Source organism: Alligator mississippiensis, chromosome 5 (genome assembly GCF_030867095.1).
Source record: "Alligator mississippiensis isolate rAllMis1 chromosome 5, rAllMis1, whole genome shotgun sequence".
Classification (NCBI taxonomy): Eukaryota; Metazoa; Chordata; order Crocodylia; family Alligatoridae; genus Alligator; species Alligator mississippiensis.
Genome location: NC_081828.1, coordinates 160,518,544 through 160,545,452, shown reverse-complemented (window position 1 = coordinate 160,545,452; position 26,909 = coordinate 160,518,544).

Genomic DNA, 26,909 nt, shown 5'->3' with positions numbered 1-26,909 from the left:
CTTTCTTTCTCTGTGGAGTTATTATAAAAGCTTTTCCTTCAGTTTTTGACCTTTCCAGCTACCTTTGACTTACCAAGTTTTCCAGCTCGCTCTCTATCTTTTCTTTTACTCTTGCCTGACACACACAGCATTTTTGTTTATTTGGTTCCTTCTATTTCCAGCTCAGGTTCAGGTTTTTTGTTTTGGATCTTAGATCTTTGAGCAGCACTTCATAAAACTCTGTTGGCTGATTCTTGTTCATCATATCTCTTTTTAATGGTGGGAGTTTGTACTTTGTTGCCTTCTACTGATGGTTGATCCTGTTTTCTACTCCCATTGACATTTTCAGCAGGATTTTTTTCCAAGGCGAGGACTTTGTAACATTTCCTTCAAGAAGAATGAGGAGTTGCAACCCTCACATCTTTGGGAATCACAGAGCTCTATAGATTAAATGGTGTATGACTATATCCCCTGAAATGGTGACCCCCACCTCTATGGCCCCAGGTCCCTTTCCCTTCAAAGGTAAAAACCTTTCTTTTCATTCTATAACTGTGCACCTTTGCTTCTTCCAGGGTCAGACTGTGAACCCCTTCTTCACACAATCAGCCAGTAGAAACTCACAGGATTAATTTTGTTGACTCACATTGGGATTGCAACTCAGACCACAGGAAGTATAAGCAGCATTAATGTCCACAAGACTAGTCTAGTGATGTCATGAAGAGAGCTCCTTCATGCAAGATGCTGAGTACCTTTAGCTCCACCTGGTTTTACTAAGAAGACAAAAATCCCAAATTGGGAGAAAGTGAGTTGCTCCCCTGTTCCATCAGCATTCCATGCCATTAAGGTCTGTACCATACGTAATCCCCATTTAAACTCTCCTACCAGCCCAAGAAATGTCAGTTCCTTTGTTATTTCTATATTTTTAAAGTGGAACCTTAGAAAGGAAATGCAACAATACAGCAGTGAAATTTTACCTTGAATTGACAGAAGACATGGGTTAGATTCCCAGCTTGGTGTAAATCAACTGAGCTCCATTCACTTCAGTGAAGGTAACCTAGTTTAGCCCATCTGAGGATGTAGACTATGATATTTATAAGAGACTGAAACTCTGACTTACTTACCCCATAATCCTCCAACAATTAGCCCCCTATAGCATGTATAGTCTATACCTTGTATAGTCTGTACCTTGTATAGTATGTAACCCCCAGACAGCAAAGGAAGGGATGTATTACAACAAAATTTTCAACCAGGGACCTGATACTTCGGAACAGAAATGAGAACATTCGCATTATGTTAACACAATCTATTGTGTATGCATCTTTTTTTTGCAAATAAAATATATTTCCATTAAGAGGGAATAAAGAAATCCAGTTGCTTGAATAGCCCAGTGATATTTTAAATATTTCAGTTTTATTCCATATTCAGAATGTAGACATTTATATTTTAAAATCAATATAAGTTGGGAGATATATGTTAAACCCTTTGTTTAAAGTACATTTAGAATTAAACAGGCCACATTCAGAGTGAATTATGTGAATAGATTTTGGTAAGAGAAAGGAGTCTGTTCATTTTAATATACCTTCAGAAATATTTTACTTCTTGATGATGACAGCAGCTCTTACTGACAACTATTAATACATTATAAACACCCCATCAGAGTTATATAAAAACATGTCAGTTTTAAAGAGAACATCTTTGACAGCAAATTTTCTGATTGTGAAACAGCTGTGCCTCCAGTACAATGCATTAAGTAGTTTATTCCTTTTAGATAGTTAAATTGTGCATGAAATGTTGCTGGCGCAAGGGCTCCAAATCTGGCCTGATTAGCGAACATCTGTTACATTGGAAAAATTCATGTCTACCCTAATTAGCTGTCAGGCTGATGTACATCAGCCCTGATGGTGAGGGATCCTGTGCTGTTTAAGTCAAACAGGTTTCTCTCCTATCCTATCACCTGCCCTTTCAAATCTCTTCCTCTGGTGTGTTGCTGTAATTAGAGACTGTTGGAAATACAATAGAGCAGGTTATGGTCAGTTATAGTCCCATCTGTGCAATTTTTTTATTCCCACAAAACTTAGGAACTGAGATAAAGTTGTCCAGGCAGTCACGCTAAAACGGATATATATTTGCTAGTCCTAATCCACTCTCCTAGTCTGAAGAATTTTCATACTCCTAAAGCCACTGCTTTGCAGTGATTGAAAGAAAATTTATAGCTAGATGACCATTGTATCTTTAAAAAAAAAAAAGAAAAAGAAGGAAGGGTGTTTCTGAGTTGAGAATGAAACATAGCAGTAAACTGAGGAAATATCAAGGAAGAGTGTTTCCTGCTAGAGACAACAATGTTGTTACTGGTTGGAAAAATGATTTGTGACCTCTTTAGTGGCACAAACAAGTATATGATGTCTGCATTTAATATTTTCTGTTTCAAAAAAGTTTTGCTGTTGGTAGGAATTTCTTATGTTTCCAACTATGGGTATAATTTTTTTTCTAATAATTTTACACTCTGTTACTTGGTAAACAAAGCCTAACCATAATAATTGCAAATGCAGAATCATTGATCATTAAAGACAAATCTGTAATAATATTAGATTCCATTTTTCAGTATCTTCTATCTTGTAGCATGGACAGACAGACACACACTACTGAGTGAGAGAGGGTGGGACAGCAGACAGTTTACAGCATGGTCTGATGAACTGTTCTGAGTGTCTGCTCCTGTTCTTTACTAAGTGAAGCTAAGCCATGATAACTTAACTGTTTTATTCAAGGGTAAACTGCTCTGATTTAACTTCATTTTAGGATGTTCCTCTTGGAGATGGACAGGATTGGACACAGGAAACAGTTACATGAAGCAGCTGATGTGTGTTAAGTCTTCCCCAGCTCCTTTTATCTCATTATAACTAGTTTGTCTCTCGATACCCTTTAGGCATATTAAAGAAGCACCAACTAGATAGAGTGAATGGATTGACACCAACTGAAAATCTGGTCCTGTTTAATTCAGGTCACTTTGTAAATTGATTGTCAGCCTTGTTCTCAGGTGTTTACAACATAACTGCAAAAATTGTCACCCAGTTAAGAAGCTGATCCTTACTAGGTTAAGTTCAACCATGAGTATTGGTTGGATTACACCAGAGATACATGTAGCTCAGTTTGTTACCTAAACTAAGACTTATATATAGATCTGATTGTAATTTTGTGTCCCCATAGTTGAATGCAGACTCATATAACTCATATAGAACAAAATTATAAACTCAAGTAATTTAGGGTCAAAGCATATTATATAGCATTTATTCCTACACAGATTAGGGGAAACAAAATGAAAACTTGTACCAATTCCAACTGGTAATTCCTTAGGAAGACGGGGATGGTTCCTTCCCCAATACCTCCCACCCCTCTCCCTTCTGCAGAAGAACAAACAGGTTAATTGACTCTAGGAAGCGGAAAGTTCCTGCACACCACCAAAGGCCATCAGGGCCTTCACCTTGTTTTCTTGAGTTCAGTGGCTGCTACCTATGTTGTGCTCCTCTACTAGCCCTGGTGCTCTACCTCAGGATTAATTGCACGCCCCAGAGGGGAAGAGCAGATATTATTTTGTTGATTTGATTTGTTGAGATTAAGATTGGAAAGTGGGAGGAGATAAAGTAGGGTCTCCCCTCTTTCTAACTCCTTTTAATTTTGTCTACAGTTTATGCATAAGTATAATCCCTAAAGCACATTCCCACTGTGGGAAAAGGGCATTTTGCAACACCAGGCATAAGCAAAGCATGTCCAAGAACCATCATTATCCACTTCCATGCCTACCTCTTACTGATTTAGACTTGAAAAATAGTTATACACAGATTTAAGGCTGAAGTTTTGTCTTGTTGACTTTGCTACCCAGGCTCTAATACCTGGCAGAGTAAAATTTTTCATATAAACTGTCACCAACAAGCCTTGAGGCTTGCTTTTGTCATTTTTAAACCAAGTCTTTAATATTTGTTTCACATGGAATGCTTGGGTGACATATCATACTCCTGAGCTTATTGAACGTTAACCTTCACGTTAAATGTTTTTTTGCAGTGATTATGACATTAAACTTCAAAATATAACCAAGATACGATTAGAGCTGGTTGTAATTTTCAATGAAAGAAGGGGCAATTTCTTGGCCAAATTTTTAGTAAAAACAGATCTCATTTTCCAACCAGTCCTGGATGCTTTATATTTGTTTGTTATGCTCAGCTGGTAGCAGTGCTAACTTGCTAAAGCATTAATTGATATTTTAAAGCATCTTCTTATATTAAAACAGAATGGTAAACTAATATTTATACTAGGCCTTATTCTAGCAGCTAACTTTACTAAAAATAATTGTTTTCAGATATACCAATCAATGGCTAAGGGGGAAAATGTAACTAAAGGTCAACTTATTTCTAGACATTAAGTATGGTTTGAAATTCTTAGCCCAATGTATTTGCTGAAAATAACTAATTTATTCCAGTGCTTTTCTTTTTAGTTATAAGGATTTGAAAATGAGGTCAGCTGAGTATCTGTGGACCCCATGGAACTCCATGGATAGATGCTTATGTAGTGGGAAGAGTAGCAAGCAAAGTGATAAGGTAATGGTTGGCAAATGTTATGTTACTTTCACCCTTTTGTTGAGGTGAGAAGAAAGAGAGGGATGGATTAATGTACAGCAAAAAAATGAAGAAGGAAAGGACTGGGGAAAACAAGAAAAGAGTGGATTCTGAAAAGCAAAGCTAGTGATGGAGAAGCTGAGATTTTGTTTCTGAAGTAACAGAAGATCTGAATTTAAAAAACAATTTAGCTCTTTTATGGAAAGTCTGTACATGGACATATAAGAATGGAAGGACTTGATGGAGGTCAGGGCCAGGAGAGTTCAGACATAGAGCCTTGTGCACAGTAGCAGAGACCTGCCTGGCGATCAAGTATGAAGTCATTCTACAGTTATTTACTGTTGGCCAAATCTCACCTCATTGGTGGTTCCTTTTGAAGCCAATGGGATGATGCATGATTTAACCCAATATTTACTTTCTTTGTTTAACTTTGATGCAAGTCAATATCTAGCATTTGTATGAGTGGGCACTAAAAATGTATCAGCACATCATTGGGAAGCTGTGTGTATCGTGATACTACATTGTTACATTTTCATTTTTAGTACTTTGATTCTAATTTGCCAAGTGCCCAGTGGCACTCAGTTGTGTATTTTGCCAATCTTCCCTTTGATAATTCAACTGGACGTTGGGCTTGAATCATTTCCACTGGGTGGCTCATATCATTGAGGATTGGCTATGGAATGGTTCCATAATCATCAGTTATCAAGTGTTGCTAGAGATCATTTGTGTCAAGGTCTCTACAACTATCCATTTAATTGATTTATAATCTTCAGAGTAGCTATAGACCTGCTATCACTCAATACGCAACACGGGAAAGATTCTGTCAGGTGACTTGAGATGATTCACATAAGCCCAGTTGCGCATATGGTGTAAACATAGATGTTTCGTGCAGTGATTTACACTTGTCATCTACAGCCCTGGAAATATATATATTAAGCAGTGTAACAAATATTACAGCTTTTCAGATCTGTTCCTATGATTCTAGTTATTGCATGGTGTAAGGCTGTTGGCATTTTTAACTTTAAAACATATTCTTTAAACAGAAAGTTCTTGGGAAGACTCCAATTGATTTCAATCAGGTTTGGATCAGGCCTTAAATGCTGGCACTTTAACATATATAAAAGGTTCAGAATCAAACCTCTTACATGGTGGGCACCTTACTTCCAACACATGACATCAGCCAAAAAGGTGTTACCCTTCTCAGTGATGTCAGTGAGAAGGCATTAAGAGTTTATTCTCTACTGCAGTTCACTGAAAAATAAATCATTAAGTGCACACTATGCCAATTCTATCTCACAGCCCGACAAATTTATATCTGTCCCAAACATGGGAGCCATTACATGAGATATCAATTACTTCAAAGGCATCTTTCATATTTGTTGGCTTTACATTAATATAGATGTGTGAAGGCATCCTATATTCCCAGCCAATACCTGAGGGAGTACCTAGAGTTACCTTTCTGGATCCCCTCCCCAGACTGTAAACCAGGCCCAGTCACAAACACTTCACCTCATGCAACATAACAGGCTTTGATATAAATCTCAGACATGATTTACATTAAAAAGTAAACGATCAATACTTGAGTTTTATCAGCTTGGCTTCAATTCCCTTCAATACAAAGTTTTTAGAATGGAAAAAATAAGTAAAAGAAGATCTTGGAGGGAGAAAACAGGTTTGTAGGAAGAAAAGTTAAAAAAAAAATTAAATACAAGTTTTGTGTTGACATAATCCAGGTTAAATCTAAAAAAGAGAAATACTTACTTTTGTAAAATGAGAGGCTATTTTATCACTCAGAGAATGTCACATCAATTGTAAAGCCATCAGCCTCAAGGCTTGTTGGTGATTGCTTCATATTTACTGTTAGTCCAGCAATGGAGATGGTACTTTTACAGTCTTTGGACAGACTAGTGAGTGTGACATTTAAAGTGTTGATTTTTGCAGCACTTATGTTAATTGTTGTAATTTTCCTGATGAACCACCATTCTGGTTCCCTGATGCAGCCAAGATAGTTTTACATTTTCTATGCAGGCCTCTTTGCCATTTGGTCTGTGTAGTGTCAGCTTCGAGTGCTACTGAAAGCAGACAAAATTGCAAGCAAATTGCATCAGATTGCCAACATTGTGAAAAGGTAAATTGCTTGCAAATCTATTTAAACCACTGCCCTATTTTCATCAGCTTCAGTACTTGGTATTCATGATTGCTTAATTGGCGACCTTTCCTATTGTGTAGTGCTTTATGGTGTAATGGAAAGCGATCTTTACCAAACCAATTACCCTTTTTTTCTCAGCACTACATTATTGCTGTGATTGCAACTGCCAGTCCTTTGTAAATGAACTTTCTGATTTCAATGATGTTTTTAAAATGTAAGATAGAAAAAAGTGGCATTCATATTGTGTGATGTTCTATTTTGAAGCCTCTTTGTAGTCACCATTGTCTGGGAAAATGGACTGAAGGGTTACACAGTACCTACAAATATCCATGTAACTATTATTAATATTATTATAATGTCTCCCTTTGTACTGCAGCTCAATTAGGAAAGGATAGGAGAAATATTTTGTCACCCTGTCAAGTGCACAGGAAGTGCTTTTGATGCTGCTTTTTTGACACATACATTATCTTCACTAATAATACAAGATTCCTTTTTAAGGCATGGAAATAAATATACAAATCTCTTTAGTTGCTATAAAAATTCAAATTATTATACATTTAAAATATATATTTTTGGAGAGCATTAGCATTTGCAGACATTTAGGCATAAAATATTTTGAAATATTACAGGCAATATAAATAAAGGTAATATAAGTGTTTCAAAGAAATTTGGAACAGGGATGCCAAGTATTTTTCTCATACATATAGATATACTGAAAGAAAAGCATAATTCATATACCATGTATTCTTACTGCAGTTTGAGCAATAATAGCCTGCAAACATTTGAACATACTTGTTTCTGTTTTTTTTAAAAGAAAAAAAGTCTATGCAAATTACCATTCTTGCTTATCTTTATAATGCATGATATGAAATAATACAGAACTCTAGAGAGTTTAGTTTGTGTTATTTATTTATGTGGCTTATGAAATTATATCGTTACTCATAAGTGGCAGTGCAGAAAAGGCTCTACAAGTAATTTAGTCATTTCCTAATATGGTGCTGTATAAGTGCAAATGGATGCATCATTCTACCCCCTACAGTTAAGAATTCTATTGTAACCAAGAAAGATTGAAAAGATTTCTTTTGCTCTGTGTTCCTCTCCTTTTTAATTAGTAAAAGAAAAGGATGTATGACCAGGTTTTCTGATGATTTGAGAACTTTTGATGCCATATAATGATTTATTTACAGTACTGCTCATAAGCAAAGAAATGTGCTTATTAAACTGCATTTTTAAAGGTCTGGCAAAAACAGATTTTACTGAAATTGGGGAACTTTAATACAACATCCTTTTTATTTCAAAATAGTGACAAAAATCATATTTTTACAATTTAAAAAATGGTAAAATTTACCACATCCATCTTTATTCAAATATTTGCATATATGGAAATTAGTAAAAGAGCCATTTAAACATCTGAGTTGGTCTCAGTCCCATTCCCAGACATCACAAAAAAACACTAATTATTATTATTTGTATTCCAGCACTGTCCACAACATGTAAGTCACTGTCCAGACCCAGAGGAAGATGTGGGGCCTGCCCTGAGGAACTTGCTGTGTCAGACCATAACGCATGAAGAGTGCGGGGAATAGGATACCATCAAAATATATGATTTTAGAGTGCAAGCAAGTGCAGTTGATCAACATTTTTGCAGGTTGATGACTTTTTGTCAAAAAGTTTATTTTAGATGGACAAACAATCAGTTTGTTTGTTTTCCCAATAATTTTTCACTGAGGTATTAAGAGCTGAAGTAGAGAAGGGTAGGCAGTAAGGCCATCTGGCTGAAGGAAAGAATCTTGAACTTCATGCACTGTAGAAAGGGATAGCGGACAGAGTAGAGCTTTGAAGAAGAAGTGGCATTGCTTAAATGACTGATATGGGGAGCAATATAGATACAGTAGGGATATAAACAAAGCGGTGGTAGTTGCCAAGACTGGAGATTATGGACAAGAGTTTTACCTGTGTGCTAGAAAAACTATATGCAGGTTTTTACAAATATGATATACAAATATCATGGAATGTGGCCCAGATAACTTCAAGGTTATGGGTCTGGATGAGAAGAAGAATCATGGTAGTGTTAACAATGACAGAAATGTGGGAAGAACTTGTGCGGAATGGCTGTGTTAAATTCCAATTTATAGTGAGATGACGAGGGGGAGAAGTGAGATTGAATGGAAAATACTGGAGTAGGAGGGCAAAAATAATTTTGCAAAGGGACAGTTTGAAGATGGTAATTGAAGCCACCTTAATGATGGAGATCTTTTAAAGGAAAGAAAAGAAAGGGGACTAGAAAGCCAGGTGAAAATGCCAGAGAGATATTGAAGAAGCAGGGGAGACCAGGAGAGGATGAAGCAGTGGAAGTCAAGCTTGAACAAGATTTTGAGGACTCTCTCATCAATCATGTTGGATGTTACACAAAGATGTGGGAAATGAGTACAGGATAGAAGCCTGATATTTAACTTGGGGACTCAAATGGCAATGGACTGACATACTTGCTGCAATCTCTGCCAGGAGTAGTCATTTACTGCTCGAGGCATTCTTTCCAGGTCCACATTAATTTGAATGCATGAGTGCTAGGAAGTTTGAACTGTTGTTCCATCTGTTTCTAAGTAAATAGAATATTTTTATACCTAAAACTTTCAGTCCAGCTCTTTGTACAGTTGCCTCATTAATTTAATGTTGAACTTCAAAATGTGCACACGGTGGCTACCACTCAGTAGGACTTGGATGTGGATTAGTCAAGGATGTGGATTAGTCAAGGATCCTCTTACATGAAAAGACCAAAAATAGCACACTTTTTTCCCCTTATTTTTATATGTTTCTATAGTCAATATCTGTGTTTTTAATACAATGCACTTCAGGAAAGAAGATAGAGGTTCTGTTTTTAAGAATGTGTATAGAGAGGTGGGTATGTTTGCATGATAGAAGATCCATGTAACTGTTCCATAGGCTGTGTGGCTTCTCTGCAGGTCCACAAGGAAAAGCAGAGAATCTGGGATATATTTTAAACATATGCTCAAAATTAAACATACAGTAAATATAGGGTAAGTCTTGTCTGCTGTGCTCTGAGTAATTAGTTCTCTGGTGAATAACATTCTTTAGGCCTAGCTGTTGAGTTGCCAATGTTGATTTCTCTTCAGATACTGGGAATTGAATAGCATTAAGTCAGATAGCCAATGCAGGTAAATATTGGGTTGTCAACAACTAAAACGCTTTCTCTAATATGAATGTTATTGAATTCATTCATTGGGGAACTCCTAGGTACCTCCATCATCTGAATTATCCCCCTTTTACCAACATGTTTGCAAATGAAAGATATAGATTATGTGTTCTACTCTCCTTCTAAGCCTCTCTTGAACTTAAAAGACAATCCCCTGTACATCTCCCAGTATATTTGGTATTTTATTTAGATTATAAATCTTTACTGTCACTTTCACTGGGTAATTGTTGTTGTCATCAGTCAACTTGCAGATTGTATTATTAAAAATTACAGAAATGAGAATAAGGTTATAGGCAAACGTGCACTTGAAGCAGCTTCAAAACAGGAAGGAGAGCTGCTGATCACAGTGTAGCTGTTACACTGTGTAACTGTAACTTATGAATGAATAATATTGTACAATACAATGGTAGCAGGACTACTCCAGCTTTAACTCTACTTCATCTAGAGTCAAAGCTGGTGTAATTTAGCTTACTTGTATTGCTGTAGAAAAATGCACATGTAATACTTAAAACAAGAGCTGTAATAACTCCCCCTCCCTTTTGAATCTGCTAAAAGTGTACATTTGTTCATAACCTAAGTAACCAGGATTTGAATTTTTTACAGCTTAAACTGCAAATTTAAATACAGGAATTTTGCTATTGTTTTGAGTAGGGTAGGAACTTAGTAGTTTAGTAGTTTCACAGAGAAAAATATACCATAATCATTTGTGGTTATTGGGCATTGATAAGATTGAAGACCTTGAATTTGTTTTTTGGTGTTTCATATGATTCCTTGGACATCTGAGGAAGCAGATGCGTGTACTTTCATTAACTCTATGTGGCTCTGTTGTAAAGATGATTTTGAACTGAACCGCGCAGATTTGGCTTACTGTGGTTGGAAGTGAACTTGTTCTTGTAGCTTACTTCCTAGGAGAAGAGAAATCTCTTGATCCATACAAGTTTGTTTGAAAGTTTGACCAATATAGAGGAAGGAAATCTTCATCAAACAGCAGTTGCCCTTAACATTTTTGGTTACATTTGTAACTGGATAATGTTACCAAAGTATTTACCATTCTTATCCTTTACCTACATTTACAACAAAGATAGAAAATACAATGAATGCTGTGTCATTATTTATGTAATTATATCAATCCTTCTTTGCAGACAGAAGCCTTTGGAATTTTCATTTCCACAAGCAAAAATGGGACATTTATGGATGTGACCAGTGTTTAAGTTCTGAGTGTTCTGTCCTTAGTAAGATAAAATTTCCATTAATTTTTAAAAAGTAAGGCTGAAAAGTGAGGAAATCCTTTCATATAAAGTACAGAAGAGATTATAAGCAAAAATATGTGGCTACTTATGTGAGTAAAGATAGATGGGGGCAGGACCAGGACACTGCTTTATGTATATCTTTAAGTCTGTGAAGTTTTTTGAGATTCCTTGGAATGAAAAATGATCTGTAAAAGTAAGATATTCTTTGTACTAACGTACAATTCAGACAGAAATATGTAATCTCTTATGAACTTTATTAGTATGACACGACAGCAAATTCTATCACAAAATTTCCACATGTTCCTTTAAATGAAAAGAGGGTGTTTCTTTATGACAATATTTGGTTTTATTCCCTCACATTTATGCCCTAGACTAAATTATAGTATTTTGTTTGCAATTTTTTTGTCATATCATGTTAGCCTAATATACCACTAATACCATTTAAATACAGAAATGTTAGTACTCCTACTCATCTGATGTTACAGTACCTTATCACATTAGCCTGCTATGACTTTTTCTTATGGTATCACTTACTGCTATATAATTACATTCCTACCTTATTTTCAGTCTGATAGGCACCACAATTGTTCACACTTCTGTGTTTGAGACCCTACAGAAACTCCATGTTAAAAAGCTTATGGTAGACGCATAGAGTTGATTTGTTTAGTAAACTGCAATAATGTACTTTCAGATAATTACAGATCTTGTGCCTGCTACGGTAGAACAATTAGATCTTAAAAGTGTACAATTTATGGTTGTAATTTTTTTATTTTAATAATAATCTAATACCACATCCAAACCATGTTCCCATTAACATTTAGGATTGCAGGATAACTGGATTTGTTTCCAGTGTAATAAGTAAAACAAAAAATTGATCTCTTGAAGCTATTAAAGAAGTTTCTTTGTATTTCTTCAGTTCATTTTCCCTATTGAGTTAGGTTTCATTTTCCCATTCAAATACACCTAATAATTTATGAGGAAGAAAGGCAAAGGCAGAGCTAAAATCCCAATCCTGCAATCAGTTTGTGTAAGCAGACCCTTGTTCCCAAATGGATCCATGTTGGCTGGACTCATCTCAATGACAAGCCCTCCCATGGAAGGGAACTCAGGGGACACAAACAAGGGGACTTTTATTCCAGGCCAGCTAAATGCCCATGATATTATATTAAAAATATATTAAACTAATTGTTTTTGTTCCATTGTTTTCGTACCTTCTGGCAAAATTTCATGCAGTGCCTCAGAAAGGCATAGACAAAACATTAAAGAACTTGCAAGAGCAAATGTCTAGATAAGCTGTTTAGTCCACAGAATTCCCACCGTTATTTATTCCCTTTTTCTCCAGGTCTATAGCTGTTTCTTGGATCTAGAATCTGAGACTGTCCACAGCATGTCATAATCTAATAATTTAATCCTAACCAGTCATTGGGAAATCACAAAGACTGAATTATCTGAATGTAATATTTTATGTGCCAAGTTATAATAACTGTGCGCTAGTAATAGGTTAAGGGCTTGTTTGAGGGACTACAATGTCATCTTCACCATCCAGGATGATCATGATACTAGCTTACTACTTTATCCTGATGACCGTCGTGTGGTATCCATTTTAGTGTATTATTATTTATTTATTCACTGAACAGCCCAGGGTGTGTGAAATATCATGCAGAATAGGAGGAGGTGAGGTGAATGGATATAAGACAGATATAGTATAATGTAACATAAATAGTCCAGAAGTGGCCTCTATTACAGAAACTCTCTGACCATGCCTTTCTTGAGTCTATCCCTTTAAGTTTTACAGGGACTTGCAGCTGTAGCTATTTTGAAGTTAGTTGTTATTTCATGCTGCTATGTCTCTTTCAGAGGGTATATATTGTCAGCCTCCTCTTGCGTTTCCCCTGGCTTTGCTTTCCTTATCCTATACTTAACAGTTCAAATTCAAGATAATGAATTGTCTTAATCAGGGGTGCGCAAAATATGGCCCACGGGCCACATCCAGCCTGTCAAGCTCTTTCATCCAGCCTGCGGCACCCACCAACAAATTGTGCCCCACCCAGTCCTTCTGCCAACGAGGGTGGGAGCGAGGTGCCCATGTGTACACCCTCCTGTAAACACCCTATTGTAAATACCCTATTGTGCCTCGCTCTCACCCTCGTGAGCAGAAGGGCCAGGCCTGGCCAGCATGCAGCTTCCAGACAGGGATGCTGGTGCCACTGCTGCAGCCCCTGGGGACCTTCTCTGCTTCCCTGGTCTCCTGCTGTCTCCAGGCAGCAGGTAGGGAAGCCGCGGAGACAGGGCTGCAGCTGGGCAGGAGCATAGAGGGTTGGGGCTGGCAGTGGCATGGAGCCCAAACCCAGGGGGCAGCAGCACCATGTGGGTGTGAACCCCGGCAGGTGATGGCAGCAGCAGCAGTGGCAGGCAGGGGTGCTCTGGGCGCTCAAAGCATAGGTGCCAGGCGGGGTGCAGCTCTAGCCAGTGCTGCACATCACAGTGAGGGGTGCAGCCTCCACCAGGCAGTCTGTACTGGTGGCACTTCCTGCTGCTCACATGCAGCCCCCACATGCACCAGACAGGGGAGGGAAGCTCTGCATGTTGGAGCCGGCTGCCTTTCCCGCCAGGGCTCCGTTGCAGGGGAGGGAAGCCCCCAGGCCCTTTCCCTTGAGGGGCAGGGAAAGCAGCCAGCTCCAGTGCCTGGGGCTTCCCTCCCCTGCCCAGTGCATGCAGAGGCTGCCTGTGAGTGGCAGAGAGCACCGCCGATACAGACTGCCTGGTGGAGTCTGTGCCCCTTGCTGCAATGTGCAGCACTGGCTGGAGCCACATCCCACGAGGCACCTGCACCTGGAGCACCCTGGAGCACCCCCACCTGCTGCTGCTGTGCTATGGGGTGAGTGCGGGTGTCCCCACACCCTACCCCCACAAGCCTCCGCATATACACAACCCCCCAACATACCCTATGCCCCCCCACATACAACCAAATCCCCTCACAGCTTCCCCACACATGGCCCCACACTCTACCATAAACATATACACCATACCCCTGTGACACCCCACCATACACACACACACACACCCCACCATGTACACACACATACAGTATATAAGACTAAGAATTTATTTTTGAGTTATTATGCAATCCCCTTTATATACAGTACGCAAACACAAATCTTGACAAAAATATTGGTTTAATAAAATTAAAATATGTTATAGTAGGTGTTTGACTTTTAATGTATGATTTGGTTTTTTTCTAAGATGGCAACCTCCCCCCCCGCCCCCCCCAGAGTCTTTCTGGGGGGCAAGGGGAGAGGTTAGGGGTGGGACTTCCAGTCCCATGATGGTGACAAGGGGCAGGGCAACTGTCAAAGGGCAGGGCTACCCATGTGGTCTTCAAAAACTTGCCAAAATTCATTAAGTGGTCCTCATCCTGAAATAATTGCTCGCCCCTGGTTTTAGTAGTGTGAAAAATATTGGTAGGGATTATGTTTTGTTTTGGGTACTTTGTCTGTTTGTTGGGGGGTTTTTTGTGGGGGGAGGGCGGGGTTGGATTTTTTAGTTACTTACATATTAATCATTGTAGTTATTTCCTCCCCTTTAATATTTAACTACTGCCTGTTTTCAAATTCGTAGGTAATTTTTTTCTTCCTCCTGCATTTGATATTAAACTTGGCCTTTTTCGGTTATTTTATTGGTAATTTTTTCTTTTTTTTTCTTTGAGATGATTTTTCCATTCTCATCAATCTATTTGTTTGAGGTTGAGATGCATGGAGGATGCTCCTGATATCTCAAACTTGGTATCAGTTGGAATAGAACAGTGAGATGTTCAAAGATGGGGAATTGGTTTTAAGTCAAATATTGAAATGATAAGTTCCATGTTAAGTAGGAAGTCAAAACACATGGCTGCATCCACAGCCAGCCTTATGTGTGGGTGACTGCCCAGGGCGCCATGGCCAGGGGGGCACCACACACACATGCACACACACATGTGAGCAGCCTTTGCTCACAGCAGTGCTCTCCCCACACCCTACCCTGCCCCGCCCTGGCTGATCCCCACTCAGGAGGAGCCAGGCTGGGCATGTGCAGGCAAGGTGGCACCTGCTCCAGTCTACCCCTTTGCTCCTGCACAGCAGCAGCAGTGCCTGCCTACCAGCCAGCCTGGTACACAATGCCACTTGCTTCCCTGCTGGACTATGCCCTGTGCTCCTGCCCCTGCCTCTGCCTGCAGCAGTGCCACTGACTTGAGAGGTCACCAAAATACAAGTTTGCCAAAGGAAACATTTTCCTGGCCCTGGTTATATTGTATGGTCACATACAAAATACATGGTAAAAAAGGGCTTTAAAAACGTACTCTAAACTTACCTTTGACCTTAAAAACCTGATTCTGTCTGTGTCTTAGAATTTAAGGCCTATGTAAAAATGCTGATATTGTGATTTAGCTGTTGAGCAGGTGTACACAGCATCCTATCTGAATGTATTTTTATCTTCCTATTCATTTTCTAAACCACTATGTCTTTTGGGGATCCTGCAGAAGTAACACAGACTTCTACTAATGAACGCAAGGTAGTCTAACTAGGATTGGTGTTAATGTACATGAAATGTAGTAGTAGTTTTTGGAATGATCTTCTGTAATTTGGTGTCAAATTTGGGGAGGCTATCATTTACTTACGATCAAACCCCTTTGGTACCATATTTACTCAAATATAAGCAAACCCCACAAATTAGATTCTACATGTGGAACATTATAACAAATTTATAAATTCTCCATATATAGAATCTAATTATTAGAGTTCTGTCTTAATTTTTTCCCCTCCCACTCCTACAACAGCAGATATAAAGCTGGAGGTCAGGTAGTTTATCCTCCTCTCCACTGACTTGTTTCCCCTGCAGCCCCTCCCTTTTTGCTGTCAGAAACTGCTGTCCCTGAGCACATGGAAGTGAGGTGCAAATTTGAAACACAGACTTTGAAATAAACATACCTTCAATAATTCACTGTCAGTGTGTCCGCGCCGGGTACCCACTAACCCCGAGATTCTCTCCTGCCATGACTTTTGATCTTAAACAAAATGGGGAGGAAGGATATGTTAACTGCGCAGGTACCCGCGGGAAGGACCACGCTGGATCAATGTATGGTAACGGTGCTTTATTATTCTCAGTCTTTGTACTACTCTTTTCAGGAACACCCAGAAGAGGAGGCAGCCTGTCGGACCCTCCATGGAGACCCCTGTGTATTCAGGCCGATCCCTGCCAATTTACTTGGTCGGTAAGTACTGTGCAACATCCCAGTTATCCACCACTAATTGCCCCATTAGTGGCTGATTACTGTTTGCACCGGGATTCTCTTGCCACGTCTCATGCCGGCGTGGGGATTGCGGCTCTTTCCCAGTCTTTTGCCCCCAACCCTCTCATCTTCAGGTGAGTGTGCCAAGGTCCCATCTCTTCAGGGCTGGGTCGGGCATCCCCCACTCCCTTTCTCCTCCCGGGTAACCCCACTGCATCTTGGCATGGAGCCATGGCTTTTCTCTGTGCCGCTGCTCCATTCCCTGAGACACACCGTGGATGCTGAGGGTTTTGGGTACATAGTGGGAAGGGGGTGATTGGTCCCGGAATCTCGTCGCTGTTTGTGAGAGTGAGCCCTTGCCTCTGGGTCCTTCTCGGGTTCCCTCGCCATGGAGCTCCTCACCAGCGTCTCTCAATCTGTTGGTGTCCGAAGGCAACTTCTTGCTGGTCTTCTCCCTTTCTTATCCTTCCTTCCTGAGCCTTATTGGGTCCAGAAGGCGTGGCGCACCTCTTCCCCGCGGGGTGCTAATTATCTTCAGCTGTCAACCCCTCCTAGGAACAGAGTTGCAGCTGGGACTCTGTTATACACCTCCCCCTCCAGTTTCTTGGTCCTCTCCCCCTGCGGGAGGGGGGGGGGGTTGTGTGTGTGTGTCCCCAGAACAGGGGAAGTGTTAACAAGGGTGGGTCCTCAAAGAAAAACAACCCAAGAAAAAGGAAATTGACTCCACATGAAAGAGGAGGCAAGAATTTCTCCTTAATGATTCTTGCCTATGTTAGAAGGTCCTAACTTGATACTTGACCTTCTGGGGTCTTGCTTGGTGGGTGTCGGGACTTTGGTAGGACCATCTTCCAAACGGGATAAGAAATCTACATTTCTGCTTCTCTGTCCTTCTCGATGCTCCACTGAAAAACAAAAAGGTTGTAAGGCCAGGGACCATCTCATAAGCCTAGCGTTGTTCAATTTTGCTGTCCTTAACCACCGCAGGGGCACGTGGTCCGTGATAAGCACGAACTTCCTGCCTAATAGATTATATTGGAGTAGTTCTACGCCCCACCGTACTGCTAGGCATTCCCTTTCTATGGTAGAATATCAGGTCTCCGGGGGTTTGAGCTTCTTGCTAATGAAGGTCACTGGCCTTTTGGCTCCCTGTTCTTTCTGGAATAATATCGCACCTAGCGCTATCGCCGAGGCATCTGTTTGTAGGAAGAAGGTTTTCCGAAAGTCTGGAGTGTATAGAACTGGGTGTTGGCCTAAGGCCTCTTTCAGTTGGTCAAAGGCCTTTAGGGCCTCTGGGTTCCAGGAAATCAGGCTGCGGCACCCCTTCATCAACTCCGTTAGCGGGGCTGCTTTCTCTGAGAAGTTAGAGATGAACCGATGGTAATAGTTGGTGAACCCTAGGAAGGATCAGAGTTCTTTCAATGTTTGTGGCAGAGGTTGCTGTTTTATGGCCACCACTTTATCACTTATGGGCTTGATGATCCCTTGGCCTACTATGAATCCCAAGCATTGGGTTTCCCTCTTCCCCAGTGCACATTTTCTTGGGTTTGCCATGAGCCCCGCTTGTCGGAGGCTCCCCAGTACCTGCCGCGGATGTTCACAATGGGTTTCCCAACTGGGGGAGAAGATGATAATGTCATCTATGTAGGCCGCTGCGTAGCCTTGATGTGAAGCAAGTAGGTGCTCCATTAACTGTTGGAAGAAAGTGGCCGCCCCGTGTAGCCCAAATGGCATTCTCTTGAATTGGAAGAGCCCCCATGGGGTCCCAAAAGCTGTTTTTTCCTTGTCTTCTTCTGCCATCAGGATCTGCCAATACCCCTTTGAGAGGTCTAATGTGGATATAAACCAGGCCTGGCCTATCTTTTCTAGCATGTCGTCAATCTGAGGCATCGGGAATGCATTAAATCTAGGGATCTCCTTTAGCTTCCGGTAATCCACGTACAACCAGATAGATCCGTTCTGCTTAGGTAACACCACTATGGGGCTTCTCCAGGGACTTCGGGATTCTTCAATAATCCCTCATTCCTTCATCTGGTCAATCTCTTGCTGGATGACTGGCCATAAATGGAGTGGTAACCTTCACCAGTGATCCCTAATTATTCATCCTGGTGGAGTTATAATGCGATGGTAAACTCCCTTGGCTTCCCCCGACATTTCCTTGAATACATCTTGGAATTTGGCAATCAGGGAGTTTACTTCAGCCTGCCGACTAAGATCTAACTGGCCGTCCACTCGGGGTGCCTCTTGGGCTCCTGTCAAGTCTTGTACCACGGTTTCATCCCCTTCTTCTACCTCCTCCTCCGGCTTTACCAGGCACCCCTCACCCTGGCGCCATTTCTGCAGTAGGTTGATGTGGTAAATTTGCCTTTGCCGTGTTGGCGCTGTTCGCAAAACTTCTTAGTTCATGGGTCCTGTACATTGTGTTACCCGAAAGGGCTCTTGCCATAGGGCCATAAGCTTGTGCGTATTATCTGGGAGTAATACCACCACCCAGTACCCCACCTGCAGTTCTCTCTTGACGGCTCACAAGTCATACTGTTCTCTCTGCCTCTCTTGGCTCTGGCTGAGGTGCCTCTGTGCTATTTCTTGTGCCTTCTGCAATCATTCTCGGAACTCTCCTACCACCTGAGGTTGAAATGGGTCTGTCTGGGTTTGCGTCCATTCGTTGCATATTAGGTCTAGTAACCCATGGGGGCTATGCCCATAAACTAATTCAAACGGGGCAAACCCCATCGAGGCCTGGGGGGCCTCCCTTATAGCGAATAGTAACGGTGGCAGCAGGGTGTCCCACTCCTGAGGATCCCCCTGTATGCATGCCCTAAGCATCCCCTTGAGGGTACGGTTAAACCGCTCCACCAGTCCATCTGTCTGGAGGTGGTATACGGAGATGCATAATTGTTCTATCTTCAGCACCTGGCAGACCCCTTTTAAAATTTTAGACATAAAATTTTTTCCCTGGCCAGTCAGGATCTCCCATGGTATCCCCACCCAGGCTATCCATCGTAGTAATGCTGTTACTATGGCTGGAGCTGTCACAGACCTCGGTGGCACCACCTCAGGGAACCTTGTGGTGTAATTGATGATCACCAGGATAAATTGGTACCCTGCCTTGCTACGCAGGAAGGACCCGGCTATGTCCAAGGCGATGCGGTCAAACGGACATGCAATCAGGGGCATGGGCATCAAAGGGACTCTGGCTGTTTTTACCCCCCTCCCCAGTCTTCTGGCATTCTGGACACTCCGCACAGAATTTTTCTGTCATCTTATATATGCCTGACCAAAAGACTCTGTGTTTGAGTCTGGCCTCTGTCTTGTCATGCCCCAGGTGTCCTCCCATGGGCAGGGTGTGGGCGACCTATAACAAGCCCTCCCCGTATCTCCAGGGCACCAGGATTTGGGCTCTCTCGCCTCCCTCCTCCAGGTCTTCTACCCTGTAGAGCAGGCCCCTCCTTACCTCATAATGCGGGGCCCGGGGTGGTCTCCCAGCATTGTTCCTGGTGGAAGTTTCCTCCTTCTATCATCTGGTCGATGTTCAGACTTTCTTCCTCGTCCCCAAAGCAAAGGGCACAGGGCCTCGTTTCCTCTTCCCTGGGCCTATCTGTCATCCGCCGGTGGATGACCTCTCCCAGGTGTGGCCAGTCCAACCACAGCAGCATCGGGCAGGGTAGAGTCTTGGTTAACCCCACCAGGATCTCTTCCATCCACCCTAGTAATGAGAGCTCCAGCTTCCTTCTTGGGTAGGTGTAGACTTGGGTAAGTGTAGACATGCATGCAAACCATGGAGACCGGGGTACCGGGGCTACCTAGATGCGGGGGCAGCAAATCACTGCGCACCATCGATTGGGAGCATCCCATGTCTATTACCACCGGTATAATGGTATTACCTATACGGACCTCCACTACTGGCTTGTTCTTCTGGCCTGGGCCTTGGTGCCGCCTGAAGCTACAGTCCATCTTCTCATTGTGTCTTTCTGCCATGGGGCTGGAGTCACAGTTCGACCTAGGACAAAACCAGGATATATGGCCCTTCTCTCTACTTTGGTAACAGACCACTTCCTGGTAACCCCCCGCACGTCCCTCCTTTCAGGCAGTCTCTGCCCATTCTAGGAGGGGCAGAAGTGTTTGGTCTGTGAGGGGAAGTTGGTCTGCTGCCTCGCTCCCTCTTGGGTGCCTCTCCTTCCCCCTCTGCTGTGGTATAGTCTTCCGCCAGGCGGAGTGCTTCCTCCACCATTTTTGGTTGATGGCATCGGACCCATCTCTGGGCACTGCCTGTGAGGTCTCTTAGAAATTGTTCCAGGACTATCATGTTGATCACCTCCTGAGTGGTGTGTTTTTCTGGTCGTAACCACCGTTCCGCTAAGTCCTGGAGGGTCTGCACTAGTAATCGGGGTCGACCATATTCAGGCCCCTTCTTGGCCCTGAATTTGTGCCGGTACGTCTCTGGTGAGGCTTCTAATCGATATAGAATGGCTGCTTTCACCTTCTTATAGTCACGTGCCTCTGCCCTACTGAGGGCCTGGTATGTGGCCTGGCTTGGGACCAATAAGGAGGGTCCCCAAACTAGCAGCCCAACTTCCCAGGTCCCATTTCATGGCTGTTGCCACCCATTCAGATGTCTCTAGGTAGGCCTCTACATCATTTTCCCCTGTCATCCAGGGCAACCCTGTCCCGCCCCCTTTTCTCCCCAGGGACATTTGGTGGGCTACCTTCTTTTCACAGAGGTCCTGTTGCCGGGCCCACAGCTGGATCCTGGCTTCTGCCTCCTGGGTCTGTATCCTCACCATTTCCTCCAGCTGCGCCTGCTGACCCTGGAGAAGTCGCAACATGAGGCTGTGTGCCTGCTGCCAGTCTGTGGGCTCCTGCATGTCCATGGCATCCATCTGACCCTCCATCTTCCCGGCCAATGCACCACTTTGTCAGCGTGTCTGTGCCAGGTACCCACTAACCCCAAGATTCTCTCCTGCCATGACTTTTTGAACAAAATGGGGAGGAAGAAGATGTTAACCACGCAGGTACCCGCAGGAAGGACCACACTGGATCAGTGTATGGTAACGATGCCTTATTATTCTCAGTCTTTGTACTACTCTTTTCAGGAACACCCGGAAGAGGAGGCAGCCTGTCGGACTCTCTGTGGAGACCCCTGTGTATTCAGGCCGATCCCTGCCAATTTACTCGGTCGGTAAGTACTGTGCAACATCCTGGTTATCCGCCACTAATTGCCTCATTAGCGGCTGATTACTGTCTGCACCAGGATTCTCTTGCCACGTCTCATGCTGGCGTGGGGATCACGGCTCTTTCCCAGTCTTTTGTCCCCAACCCTCTCATCTTCAGGTGAGGGTGCAGGGGTCCCGTATCTTCAGGGCTGGGTCAGGCGTCCCCCACCTCCTCTCTCCTCCCGGGTAACCCCACTGCATCTTGGCATGGAGCCGTGGCTTTTCTCCACGCCACTGCTCCATTCCCTGAGACACACCGCCGATGCTGAGGGTTTCAGGTACATAGTGGGAAGGGGATGATCAGTCCCAGAATACTGTCGCTGTTTGTGAGAGTGAGCCCTTGCCTCTGGGTCCTTCTCGGGATCCCTCGCCATGGAGCTCCTCGCCAGCATCTCTCAATCTGTTGGTGCCCGAAGGCAACTTCTTGCTGGTCTTCTCCCCTTCTTATCCTTCCTTCCTGAGCCTCATTGGCTCTGGAGGGCGTGGTGTGCCTCTTCCCCACCGGGTGCTAATTATCTTCAGCTGTTGACCCCTCCTAGTAACAGAGTTGCAGCTGGTACTCTGTTACATTCACATATAGGCAAATTACTACAGGTCCCCATAAACTTAGCTCATCCAGAATTGATGCATTTCATCTTTTTTGAAACTGCTGCAAGTTTTAGCACAGGTACTCCATAAATATGCTTTTAAGCAGCACTTTGGTACCTACTTGTATATAGTACAATTAATATATATGATAGTAGTCCAAAGTCAAAAAGGCTCATGATATTTACCATATGCTTCCTTGGGCTGGGCCATAGTAGAATCAATGGTTTCAAGCCATGATGACCCCACAGCTCAGCACTGTTCAGCAGGCACAACTACACAAGAGGCTTACTGTGCATTAGCCTAATAACACTGCGTAGTACTGTGGTGGTTAAATCATACTAATAGCCTACTGCACAGTGTTTTTAGGGTAATGTGCAGTAAGCATCACAAAGTAATCGTACGCCAGTGCTACTGTGCAGTAACTCTAATTGCTGTGCATCCAGTTAGTACTTTATTATACAAGCGCTAAATTAAATGCACAGTATCTAAGGAGCATTAATAAACATGTAGATGCATCCTGTATGTGTGTGTACCCTAGATACGTCCCACAAAGGATCTATGTGCTGATTAGCTCCCCATTCATAGGGTGACCATACATCTGTCTGGCCAGGACAGTCCTGGATTCTGTAGGCCGGACCCAGCTGGCTGGTTAAAAGTCCTGGTCCAAAGTCTGGTGGGGTGGTGGAATGGCATGGCGCACTCTCCAAGTGCTGGCCTGCACACCCCTGGACCCAGTGCTCATTCCCTCCTGGGGGAGCAACTGCCCATTTTTTTTAAGGGCCACTAAAAAAAAAATGGTTCCCATCAGTATGTTTACCCAGTATGAACCAGGTGTCTTATCATCATTCTCAGTGTTGGCTGCATTTAATCAACTTTATAGATGGTTTCTATTTCTGAGCACATGCTGTTTTTTCAGCAGTTTAATGATAGAAAATGTTTTGGATAAGGTTTTCTTGAATATGAGGGGCTTTTTTCCTGTGCTGATTGGAGGAAAAAAACACCTCATCTTGTATTTGAATAAATATGGTATCTTCACGTACTTCTGCAGGGATGCCTCCTAAAGAGAAAGGGGCTTGTAAGTGGAGTAAAATATGATGCTTTGTAGGCTATTGTCCTGATAGCATGATATGCATGTCTCTCCATCCCCACTCCCCACATGAGTGTTTGTGTACCTCTCTGTATATGCACACATGCTAACATATCTATATTAAATATATGTGCAGGTTGTAGTTTTATAACCTATCCACTGTCTGCCTATATTGTTTGTTTGTATTATATTTACATTGAACGTAACATGAAAACATAAGAACTGCCATTTAATGGGTCAGATAGATCTATCTTGCCCAATGTCTTGTGGCTCTCAGTGGCAGAGAGTAGATGCTGAAAGGGAGAGCGAACAGTATGACGAAGGTTTTTTCCACTGTTCCTCTCCCATTTGCAGCCTCCAGCATTTAAGGTCTAGGAAATTCTGATTCAGAAGCTGTACCCATAACTTTTATGTTCAATAGCTAGAGATGCCCCTTTCATCCAATCCCTTTCCGGATCTGGCTAAACTGTCAGCTTCTGCAACATCTTGTGGCAAGTTCCACACTTTAATTACACAGTGTGTGAAAAAGAACTTCCTTCTGTTCATTGCATTAGCACCTAGAGACTTCAGCTAGACTGTGGCACCAGTGAGGGAGGCACATATAATATGCTTGGGGGTTCTTAGCTAAATACATATATGTGCTGACATATTTTTCCTTAGCAGCCCACAAAGAATGACTAGGCAAATTGTGTTTTATCTTGCTGTGGCTCACACTTTCAAAGGAGTCAAGCTCTCTCTGCATTAATCGCACTGAGGGGATCATTTTTTTTTCTGAAATTCATTAAGAATTCAATCTATTTCCAGCATAACTCAGATATTGACACAACTTAATAAGTGTTTATCCATAACCACTTACACCTTCCCCTTACAGAAGGGCTAGGAATTGAAAGTAAAGGTCTTGTAGGATATTCAATATCTTAACACACAGAAGCTCTCTAATTACTTCTGGTGAATTCAGTAATGCACTTTTTAATTTCTTTGTATAGCTGTATTGTGGTTTTATAGATTGGTTGTAACTATGCCTGCATGTGCCCTAGGGCCCTGGGAAAATGAGATTCATCATCTCAATGAATTTACACTAAATATAGTTTAATCAATTATATTATATTCTACCAAAGGGATTCTAGGAGGTCAAAAGACTAAAGTAAAGGGCCACTCTTTAAGACAATAAGATTTTCAACGAGGAGTAGACTCCCAATATCTGGCTACTGAAGAAAATTTGCAGATTAATACCAAAAAAGGCATTGGATATATTTCCTACTCAATTTTAACAAGTGTTTTGATGAAGATGTCTATGATGTAATTGATTGGTCACCTTAGTAAGGCAAGTGTTTAGTATTTAATATGCTTGACTGTTAGCTGAAACACTAGTATTTTACAGCCTTCTCACCTGAGGATGGCTTCCTTTTTCTAACAATTACCTGCTGCAGAGGATATGTCTCTGCGCACAACCCTCCATTTCCAAACCTTCAACATACAGAAGACCAGTACAAAGGCCCATTTCCAAAGAGGTGGCTTATCTCCCTTTTCCCACATATAATAAGGCCTGTACATGGTTCCTGCGGAAATCCCCCTTCCTCCCAGATGCCAGAGCTCTCAATTCCTTTCAGAAGAACTTTAGCACATAAGATTTGCTTTTCAACAGTAACAAACTCAATTGTATAGAGGTGCAGAGACTAAAAATTATACATTGTAGTTAAGATGGGGAGGGGAATTTAAGTGAATTTTACAAACTTTTACTTGATTGTATCATTACAATATGCCATGCAACATAATTTTAGGTGTATTCTCTGAGTTTGGTATAGTTTTGCATATTACAGTTATGTGCAGTTCAACATTTTTACCCATCTGTGCCCAGAGATTATTATTTATTAGGACTATCAGTTAATTGCAGTTAATTTATGTGATTAAGGCAAAAACAAATTAACACATTAAGATTCTTAATCATACACATTGTTTTGATCAGCAGAGTGGACCAACCAGAACCCATGTGCACAGCCCTGACCCTGGCTCATCCCACGCCTGCTCCAGACTCATCCACTCATGCTGAGCAGCAGCAGCAGCAGCACAAGCAGTGGCCGGGCAGAAACTATTACTCGGCATAGGGGAAAGCAACCCCTCTCCCTCACCGCTGTTGGGACCTTCTTGCTGCAGATGCCCAGAGCCCATACCCGGGCTGTCCTGCAGCTCCTCTCCACTGCCATCACCACTGGCTCCGAGCTGTACAGCAGAGCAATGGTGGCAGTGCAGAGGATCCATAGGGCAGTGTGGGTGCAGCTGCAGCATAAAGGGCCCAGCAGCGGGGGGTTGGGGTGGTGCTTCTCCTCTGTGCTGAGCAGCCACTTTTGCCTGGCCACTGCTACTGCTTAGGGTGGGCAGGTGAGTTTGGAGCAGGCACAGGGCAGGCCAGGGTCAGCGATGTTTGCACAGATTCCAGCTGGTCCACTGTTGCCAGGGAGAGCAGGTGCAGGGTGAGCCGGGGTTGGGACTGGGGCTTTGCGCTGTTGGTGGTGGTGGGGAGGAGCTGCAGGGCACATGGGCTCCAAGCTATTGAGCAGGGGGAATTGTTTAACTGTGAGATTAAAATTGTGATTAATTGCAACTATTTTTTTAAATCTCGCAATGAATTGTGATTAATTTTTTTAATTGTTTGTTAGTCCTATCATTTATATATTTCCCAGTAGCACAAATGGTTAACAGTATTGTCTCTCATGTAGCATCTCTAAAGTTATTCTATAATCAGTATTTTTTGAATTACTTCACCCTTTCTGAAAGGGAGATATCTACAGAAAAGCATGTATAGTGATTTCTGCCTCTGTTTTCTTATCTGTGGGTTGTTAAGATTGCCCTGAGTGAATAAGGATGGATTTAGTTCAAGGCTGTTCAACTTATAAGCCCTTGGGGGCCACAAGCCACATGATCTACACTAGACATATCCTGCAGATGCTCCCACTCCACCCACTGCTGTACCACATACCTATGAAGGCTCCGTCTCCACTGCTGCACTGGGCACCCCCAACACTGCTGCACCATATGGGCATGAGCCCCCTTCCTTGCACCCCTCCCCACTCTCAGCTTTCTGTGCTGCTGCAATGCCCCAACCCCTGCCATAGCAGCAGGAAGCAGCTGCTAAATGATGTAGCAGGGAGCCTGGAGACTCTGGCTGCTATTGTTGATTTAGCTCTTGAAATTGCCCAGCATGTGTTCATTATCCTAAGGTAATGTTTCATAAGTTATGTTTTTAAGTTAATTCTCATTTATAGGAATAAGCTGAAGGAATGGTTCTGTGTGATATTCTATGTAATGTACAAAGCCTTTCATGTCATTCAGATCACTGATCAAATTCCTTGGGATGCCTATAATAAGTCTTGACTGAGAAACATGATTGATCTATATATTTCTTTTGCTAGCTGTAAGCTAAATATATAGCTTGCTTGTATAGCAGTAATTGAGAGGCGCCAGCAATACCAGCTGCCTTTGCTTGATGCTAATACTGCAAAGACACAGGGTCTACCAGCATACAAAGAGGTATAATTTGCACTTTTCTCTACCAGCACTA